The sequence below is a fragment of the Nerophis ophidion genome, linkage group LG10, assembly GCF_033978795.1.
Source record: "Nerophis ophidion isolate RoL-2023_Sa linkage group LG10, RoL_Noph_v1.0, whole genome shotgun sequence".
NCBI lineage: Eukaryota > Metazoa > Chordata > Actinopteri > Syngnathiformes > Syngnathidae > Nerophis > Nerophis ophidion.
The window spans coordinates 26,500,728-26,510,879 of record NC_084620.1 but is presented as its reverse complement, the minus strand read 5'-3'; the positions used below and the strand labels follow the sequence as shown (position 1 = coordinate 26,510,879).

The 10,152-nt window shown below is 41.6% G+C and overlaps 1 long non-coding RNA gene across 2 annotated transcripts in view; it reads right to left on the bottom strand.

Moving 5' to 3' along the window:
* LOC133559878 (uncharacterized) overlaps positions 1–10,152 on the bottom strand; it is a 31,917-nt gene that overhangs the window by 20,401 nt on the left and 1,364 nt on the right. The window contains exon 1 of one of the 2 annotated variants that reach the window (XR_009808303.1): positions 2,137–2,345. The exons of the other annotated variant lie outside the window; for it this stretch is intronic. This is a non-coding gene — a long non-coding RNA (uncharacterized LOC133559878). Of the gene's footprint in view, positions 1–2,136; positions 2,346–10,152 lie in introns of those variants that run through there. 2 annotated transcript variants of the gene reach the window in all.

The following is a 10,152-nucleotide window of genomic DNA, read 5'->3' as shown; positions in this document are numbered from 1 at the left end:
GAGTGATTACCATAAGCAATTTGAATTTTATTGATTTAACCTCTTGCGTGCAGTAATTGAAAAGCGTGGGTCTCTCTTTACCATCACATTCCTCTATCCAAGAATTTTTCAGCTCACTTTTACGTCCTGTCTACTGCCTTCCTTTTGTTTTTTGTCTCGAACAGTTACGCCCTCGGGCCAGGAACCACCAATAGCTGATCAATCAACAGCCCATATAGTAGCAAAGGATAATTTACAGTCTCGCCATCGTCACAGTAGAGGCAGAGGTCGCAAGGAGTGTCTGTGTTTTTTTTTTCTTTTCATAAGAATAATTTTCTGATTATTCTGCCTCTTGAATAGACTGTCATTACTAATCACCATTGCTGACACAAAAGCCCAATTTCTTACTTAATTACAATTTTTTATTTCAGATAACAAGGACCGCCTTAATTGTAAATTGCTGAGTAGAACAGGCAAAATAATGATACTGCCGTTGGTTCATTAAAATATTCCCGAATGTGCTCCGTATCTTCTTCATTATAGCGAGCCATAATGGAGAACTAGATTCCGCCCTCAGATCAATTAATACGTGTAGAAAACTCCACCTGGGAGAGACGCTGGTGCATCCTCCATTTTTCATCACGAGGCCGCCATTCCTCACGGCCGCGGGGAGGCGGGGGATGGGGACACGATTTCTTGTTTTAATATTTTAGTGCTCTAACTTAAGCTTCCAAATTCTCTCCAGGTAGGACCACTAGATCATCTTGACATTTCAAAGTACTGAAACCTTTGGAGTAAAGCGATTTTTATTAAAATCTATTAACATAATTTATGCTTGTCAAGGCGCCCCTTTCTCGGTGCTGAGTTGTTGGAGACGGAGAGGCTCATACACCATATTTCACCACCTATGGTTCCGCTCACGTGGGGAACTCGGACACGTGGGACACTGTTTTGGTGACTATAGTGAGAAAGGAGTTGCACAATATCAGGGGACACTTCCTGTTTTGGCATGATGTAATCGATAGAAAGGTTGTTATGACACGTGCAGTTTGGTTCATTAAAGAAAACCGTGGTTCCAAGGCCTTTTTCTGGCGTAATGTAAGACTGCCAACAATATGAGTGGCGTCCACTGTAGGTTGTGCTCCAAGTGCATAATGAAATACATCATTAGACGATCAGTCAATGCCACATGTGCACATTTTTGCTAAATCCTTCCACTGCGCCACGCCGTCCACGGGGAAATTGTAATTTTGTAATTTTAGGAACCAGAGTGTGACGCGGTCGTTTCGGTCCTTATTTGTGGACACCCACTTCAAGGGGGCGTGGTCTGTCACCAAGGTGAAGGTCATACCCCATAGGTAGTAGCCGAGGTGGTGTATGGCCCACTTTACTGCAAACAGTTTAAGAACAACGTTTCTCAAAGTGCAATTGCAAGAAATTTAAGGGATTTCAACATCTATGGTCCATAATATCATCAAAAGGTTCAGAGAATCTGGAGAAATCAACTCCACGTAAGCAGCATAGCTGGAAACCAACATTGAATGACTGTGACCTTCGATCCCTCAGACGGCACTGTATCAAAAACAGACATCAATCCCCAAAGGATATCACCACATGGACTCAGGAAGACTTCAGAAAACCACTGTCACTAAAAAATAAAGTTTATGAGTTTGAATATCAAATATCTTGTCTTGTAGTGCATTCAATTGGATATGGGTTCAAAAGGATTTGCAAATCATTGTATTCCGTTAATATTTACATCTAACACAATTTCTCAACTCATATGGAAACGGGGTTTGTATGTACGCAAGAAATATATATATATATGTATATATATATATATATATATATATATATATATATATATATATATATATATATATATATATATATGTGTGTGTGTGTGTGTGTGTGTGTGTGTGTTGTGGCACCAGATTCTCACCAAGTCTTTGTAGGAAGGGCAAGGTGTGGAAGTATCAAAATTAAAGTGTCCATTAACAAACTTAAATATCTCCCATCCGGGGCTCTCAATCCTTCACAAAGCACTCTTCTATATATGTCCTAGGTATTTGCCCATAAAAGAATAGAAACACAACATAAGTAAAACATTTCACTAGTCATGTCCTTTGTGCTGAAATAGTTGATGTCTCAACTTACCGCCTGGTGCACCTGCCTTGACACTGAGGAGAGCCAGACCTGAATGAGGCAGAGTTAAGAAAGGTTTGTAGCTGGTCCCCACCTGGCCGCACAGCTGGTAGAACTTCAGGCTGATTGAGAAGGTAGAGGGGAATGTACCGCCCCTCGATGACGCGGCCAAGGCTTTGGCGTTGTCTTCCGTGTTCCACTCTGCCTCCTTGCCCTGGCTCCTCCCCTGTAAGGTGCTTACCTGTCAGGCGGTGCTTGAGTGAGACACCACAATGTATATATGTATATATATATATATTGTAGATCATTTGGTAAAATGACTGTTTTGTTGTTGTAATTCTTGAACACACCACATCGAGGAGTCAGTTACTACCACCCACTCATTGAGTGCGTATGTACAATTGCTGTCCTGCTGAAGTCTTGAATAAAGCCAACTTATTCATGCAGCTCGACATAGTTCTTCCTACAGGCAACCACAAACAACAACATGGTATCAGAGTTGTGGACAAGCTTCTCACCAGTGAGTACTTTTTGTACTAAAATTTGCCGCTGGAGATTTTTTTTCATGCTGTGCGGTGGACACGCCGATCCATAATGGCGAACGGGTTTTGTCGTCCAGACCCAGTCATTTTCAACGACAATGTCGCGGAGAACTGGCGTATTTCTGAGCAAGAATATGAGATTTTCATTGCTGCTGCTCACTCGGACAAACCCGCGAAGACCCGTGCATACATCCTATTAAACCTTGCTGGTCCAGAAGCGATCGAGAGGGAGCGCTCGTTTATGTACGCGGCAGAGGTGCGTGCCGCCGGCGCCATTCTCGCTCCTGCAGAGTCGCGGGAAGATCCCGAGTGCCTGAAGAGGAAATTCAGAGAAATGTGCAATCCGCAAACAAACAAAACAATTGAAAGGCACAAGTTCCACTCGAGAATTCAAAAGCATGGGGAGAGCATGGAATCATTCATCAGTAATTTGAAAATAAAGCTAAAACATGTAAATTTGGAGCTCTAACTGACAAACTCATATGCGACAAAATTGTGTGTGGCATTACAAACGACTCGCTGAGAAAGACATTACCAAGGGACAGTAAATTGACTCTTGCCAAGGCAATCTCAATCTGCCGTATTTACCAAATGACGGAGGAAAATATCAAAACATTGGTTACACAAGTAATCAATGTTGATTAGATTAAACCCACAGCAATTTAAAGGCAAATTTCAGAAAATTGCCCAGACTATCACAACGTATAACAATTGTGGAGGGAGCCTCACAGCTAAAAGGGAAATGTGTCCAGCGTTTGGACAACAATGTCACAACTGCAAGAAACAAAATCACTACAAAAAATGCTGCAAGCCAAAGCCACAGAGTCAGTCCAAGTTTACCACAAACAAGTGCTATGGACAGTTTGTGCATGATGTGACAGTGGATCAACACCGCCAAAGTGAAAATAACACATTCTACTTGGATGGCTTGGAAAATAGAAAATTGCATTGACTCTGTAAATCCACAACAAAGAGACCAAGATGAAGGATTTGTAACAGTGTGCATAAACGACATGCCAACCGAAATGAAAGTGGATACAGGTGCTAAATGCAATGTAATGTCACTGAAGACTTTCAATAGAGTAAACAGGGGTGTGAAACTCGCCAAACAACATAGAAGCACAAATTTGGTTGCTTACACAGGAGCCAAAATCGAGACACAAGGTGAAGCTACATCCTTTTTAAAGGGAGAGCGTCACTTACTGACATTTTTCATAGTGGATAAAAATGTGACATCACATTGCCTGCGTATGGGGCTAGTCGAGTTGAGTCCCGAGATGCACCATGTCACCACAGAGAACACTGGTGAGTTCAGCGCACGGATCCTCACACAATACCAAGATATTTTCAGTGAAGAGCTCGGAGAACTACCAGTTGTTTACACAATGACAGTGGACCCCAATGTGCCGCCAGTTGTTAGGCCGGCCCACCGCATCCCCGTAGCGATGCAAAACTGCGTGAAAGCTGAACTTAAACGCACGGAAATCATAGGCGTTATTAATTCAGTCACTGAACCAACAGCTTGGGTGTCATCCATGGTCGCTGCACCCAAGAAAGGCAAATCAGAAATCAGATTGTGCATCAACCCCAAAGATTTAAATGAAGCACTAAAACGGCCCCACCACCCATAAGAAGTGTGGAGGAGGTAGCAGCACAAATGTCAGCAAGTCTTTTCAGTGCGAGATGCAAAAATTTCATTCTGGCAGATCCGCCTGGACAAGAAGTCCTCAATGAAGACAACATTCAGTACTCCTTTTGGACGTTACAGATTCCTTCGCATGCCTTTCGGCATTAACTCAGCAAGCGAAGTATTCCAGCCCACAATGGATCAGCTCTTTGCTGGATATCTATGCTCAGTCATCATCATCGGAGGCCGTGATGTTTTGTTGGAGCATAACGTCAACCTAAAAAAAGAGTGTGAAGGAAATAAACCTCAAACTCAGCCCACAGAAAAGCAAATTTCGACTTGACCAAGTATGCTACGTTGGTCATATCTTCACAAGTAAAGGTTTGAATGCGGACCCCTCCAAAACTGCTGCTATCACAGACATGCCAGTCCCCACAGATGTCACTTAAGTTCAACGTTTCCTGGGAATGGTTAACTATCTTGGCAAGTACATTCCAAACCTCAGTGACATCGCAACGCCACTCAGGAAGCTGACCCGCGAAGAGACCGCATGGTGCTGGTTCCAGCAACACCAGGATGCTTTCAACTGCCTGAAAGCATGTCTCTCCTTTCCACCAGTAATGGCCTACTACAATGTCAAACAGCTGCCTGCATGCAAAATGGAAGGCCAGTAGCCTCTGCATCCCCGCACCCTTACAGAAAAAGAAACTCGATACGCTCAAATTAAGAAGAATCTTCTAGCTGTTGTGTTTGCATGCACCAAGTTCAGAGACTATGTGTATGGCAAGGCCACCATAGTAGAAACTGACCACCAACTGTTGGTGACTATTTTGAAGAAACCCATCCAGAATGCCCCTGCCCGTCTTCAGCGGATGCTGCTACGCCTGCAAAGCTATGACATAAGCTTAGTCTACAAAAAAAGGAAAGCACATGTACCTAGCTGACACTCTTTCAAGAGCCCCTAATGCAACAGACAGTGAGAGCCCATCTGATAGTGGTTCTTTCGACATCATGTCGGTGAGCTACATTTCTACAGCCCGCCTGGAAGAGCTCAAGAAGCATGCGGAGGAGGATGAAGTATTGCAGACTCTCAGTGCAGTTGTCCAGCGTGGATGGCCTGCCAGACAGACTCAGCTGCAGCTTGCCATTGAAGTTTTCTTCCCCTACAGAGATGAACTCACTGTGGAAGATGAAATTGTCATGAAAGGGCAGAAAGCAGTCATTCCAACGTCACTACAAAAAGAGCAGAGGTGGGTAGTAACGCGCTACATTTACTCCGATACATCTACTTGAGTAACTTTTGGGATAAAATGTACTTCTAAGAGTAGTTTTAATGCAACATACTTTTACTTTTACTTGAGTATATTTATAGAGAAGAAACGCTACATTTACTCCGCTCCATTTATCAACATTCAGCTCGTTACTCACTACTTTTTTTTTAATCGATCTGTTAATGTTTGTTTTGGTTTGTCAGACAGACCTTCAAAGTAGAATACGCATGCCTGCGTTTCACCAATCACATGCAGTCACTGGTGACGTTGGACCAATCAAACAGAGCCAGGCGGTCACATGACCGTCTCACGTTCACCCGACTCAAACAAGTTGAAAAACTTATTGGGGTGTTACCATTTAGTGGTCAACTGTACGGAATATGTACTGTACTGTGAAATATAGTAATAAAAGTTTCGATCAATCAATCAAAAGTGTAAAGGAAAAAAGACACTTTTTATTTCAACCGTACTTCCCGTCAAAAGCCTAAAGGCTGATCGCACAGTTCCTGTCTTCACAATAAAAGTGCCGCTCCATCGCTCCTGCGCTAACAAAATAGGAGTCTCCGAAAGCCAGCGCAAACAAGCTAGCAAGATACGGAGTTTGCCGCCAATGTATTTCTTGTAAAGTGTATAAAAACGAATATGGAAGCTGGACAAATAAGATGCCAAAAACCAACGACTTTCATGTGGTATTAGACAGAGAGGGGGAACTTTTTGTCTCCTCCATTTGAAAACGTGGACGTTATCAGCACTACTGATTCCAATCAATACAAGTCATCAAAATCAGGTAATACACCAATTTATATTCTTGTCTTCATGAAAGATAGGAATCTATGTGTTAAACATGCATGTACCGTATTTTCTGCGCTATAAGCCGCACCTAAAAACCAAAAATGTTCTCCAAAGATGACAGTGCGGCTTATAACCCGGGTGCGCCTTATATATGTATTAATATAAATATTTAATTTCATAGAGTTTAGGTTTCGCAACTACGGTAAACAGCCGCCATCTTTTTTCCCCATAGAAGAGGAAGCGCTTCTTCTTCTACGGTAAGCAACCGCCAAGGTAAGCGCCCGCCCACCTGGAAAGAGGAAGCGCTTCTTCTTCTACGGTACGCAACCGCCAAGGTAAGCACCCGCCCCCGTAGAAGAAGAAGCGCGCGGCTAATCCGATTCATTTCATTTGTGTGTTTCTGTAAAGACGACCACAAAATGGCTCCTACTAAAAGACACGCGTACAACGCAGAATTCAAACTCAAGGAAATAAGTCACGCAGAAGAACACGGAAATAGAGCAGCAGCGAGAGAATTGAACATAAATGAATCAATGGTGCTTAGGTGGAGGAAGCAACAAGATGACCTGCGCCAAGTAAAGAAGACAACACAGAGTTTGAGGGAACAAAGCAAGACGGCAACAGTTGGAGGACAAACTCGAACAGTGGGTAGTTGAGCAGAGAGCAGCAAGCAGAAGCGTCAGTACCATCACTATTCCAATGAAGGCAACAGCGCCAGCAAGCGAACTTCACTTGGATGATTTTAAAGGTGGTGCTTCTTGGCGTTTCCGGTTCATGAAAAGACGCAATCTCTCCATCCGCACACGGACTAATATTTCACACCAACTGCCAAAAGACTTTCAAGAAAAGCTGGCTACTTTCCACGCATATTGTAAAAGCAAGATAGCTGAAAAAAGATCCGGCCAGGAAGGCAGGATTCATGGAACTGCCGGACAGCAACAGCGACACTGACTCTGATGACTTCGACGAGACGGAGCCCGCCATTTTGGATGCCGTATTCGCCCAATTTTTTAATTCAGACACCGAAGAAGAAAAATTCGAGGGATTTATGGATGAGGAATAACTTCTGAAGGTAAGCTTTAAATGTTTATTTTGTGTGCTGTGACATTAACGTTCGAGCAAAGTTGAGTTATTGATGTTGCTATTGCTCTGCAATATTTTGAGTGTTACTATTGTTGTGATTGCACATTCGCACACTGGTTTGTATTATTAAAGTTTGACTGACCTATCCGACTGTTTTTTTGACATTCCCTTTAGCGCAGCGTGGGCGCGGCTTATCACCCGGTGCGGCTTATAGGTTTACAAAGTTTTTAAATATGCCATTCATTGAAGGTGCGGCTTATAACACGGGGCGGCTTATAGCGCGGAAAATACGGTATATTCATTAAAACACCTTTAACATGTCAACAAAAAGGGCAAAATAAATAAATAGAAATTATATACTGTATATATAAATATATGTATGTATATATATATGATATGTGTGTATGTATATGTATATATATATATATATATATATATATATATATATATATATATATATATATATATATATACATACATACACTGTGTATGTATATGTACATATGAGGTAGATCACCTCGACTTGGTCATTAGTTAAGTAATTGATTAACGTTGAAAAACTTATTGGGGTGTTACCATTTAGTGGTCAATTGTACGGAATATGTGCTGTACTGTGCAATCTACTAATACAAGTTTCAATCAATCAATCAATGCATACTGAGCCTATGGTGCTATTAAGTTATTGTGGCTCAATGTGCCTTAATGTTTGTTATTTTAATGTCTTATTATTTAATATATATTATTGTTTTAGTTGCTTGAGAGATATTCCTGGCTCGGAATTTGCTCATTGCTATTTTTATGTTTTTGTGCATTATTTGTTGCCATAATCATTAAACAAACAGGTTACTCATCAGTTACTCAGTACTTGAGTAGTTTTTTCAAAACATACTTTTTACTTTTACTCAAGTAAATATTTGGGTGACTACTCCTTACTTTTACTTGAGTAATAAATCTGTAAAGTAACAGTACTCTTACTTGAGTACAATTTCTGCCTACTCTACCCACCTCTGAAAAAGAGTACATTAAGATTGTACACAAAGGTCACCCAGGCATTGAAGCGACCAAACGCAGAGCAAGAGGTATCATCTTTTGGCCATCAATGTCACGAGACATCCCTAAAGAACTACTTTTTTGCACAGTTTGCAACAGCACAAAACCACATCAGCAGAAAGAACCACTTCATCTCCATCCAGTTCCAGACCTTCCATAGTCCACAGTTGCTATAGACATGTTTGAATGGCGTGGACAACACTACAAGGTGATAGTGGATTCCTATTCTGGATGGTTTGAAATTGACCTTCTACCAAACATCACAGCGACAGCTGTAATTTCAAAAATGAAAAGACGTTTTTCAGTGCACGGTACACTACACACACTGCTTTCTGACAATGCAAGACAGTACAAGTGTGAGCAATTCAGGAAATTTGCTGAGGAGTGGGACTTCATCCACACCACCAGCACCCCAAAGTTTCCCCAGTCAAATGGACTTGCGGAAAGAGCTGTCAGGAGTGCCAAGCAACTGATGGGGATATCCCATCAGGACAAAACTGATGTCTTCCTAAACCTCCTTAACCTCAGAAACATTCCCCGATATACAGACCTTGGTTCCCATGCCTAACGTTTAATGACAAGACAAACGCGTGCAGCTATCCCAGTGTGTACAAGACTACTACAACCAACAGCAAAATGGTTGACCAAATACTTATATTCCACCATAATTTACAAATAAATTATTTAAAATTCCTACAATGTGAATTCCTGGATTTTTTTTTTTTCACATTCTGTCTCTCACAGTTGAAGTGTACCTATGATGAAAATTACAGACCTTTGTCATCATTTTAAGTGGGAAAACTTGCACAATCGGTGGCTGACTGAATACTTTTTTGCCCCACTGTATACATACGCTTATATATATATATATATATTTATGTATATATATATATATATATATATATATATATATATATATATATATATATATATATATATATATATATATATATATATATATATATATATATTTTAGGGGTGTAACTGTACGTGTATTTGTATTGAACCGTTTCGGTACGGGGGTTCCGGTTCAGTGCGGATGAGTACCCCAACCAGTTCTACACGAACATATGAAGTAGCCGCCCCTGCTAAAGTCTTAACAAGCTGCTCCTCTCCGTTCTGCCTCTGTCTCCTGCACATCACACTGCATTGTCTCTCTCACACAACCATCTGATTGGTTACAATAGTAGCGGTAACAAGCCAATCAGCAGTGCGTATTCAGAGCGCATCTAGTCAGCGCTTCAGCGTCAAGCAGACAGGCGTTTAGCAGGGGAGCAACGGACCCTCCCAAAATTATACTAAACACTTCCAAGTCAACTACTTTTTTAAAATCACTATGAGCCCGTTGTCCTGGCTTTAGGTGAAGGCTAGTTAGCTTTTAGTGTAATGTTAGCTCATTTTGCAGTGTGTGTGTGTGTGTGTGTGTGTGTGTGTGTGTGTGTGTGTGTGTGTGCGTGTGTGTGTGTATGTGTGTGTGTGTGTGTGTGTGTGTGTGTGTGTGTGTGTGTGTGTGTGTGTGTTTGTGTGCGTGCGTGCGTGCGCGTGTGTGTTACGGACAGTGTTGATTGAGGTGTGTTGAAGCAGCAAAAAAAGAGGTTCTGTCTCTGATAGTGTATATAATAATGTAAGTGCATCATAAAGCCTACACAACCTCCATGATGTT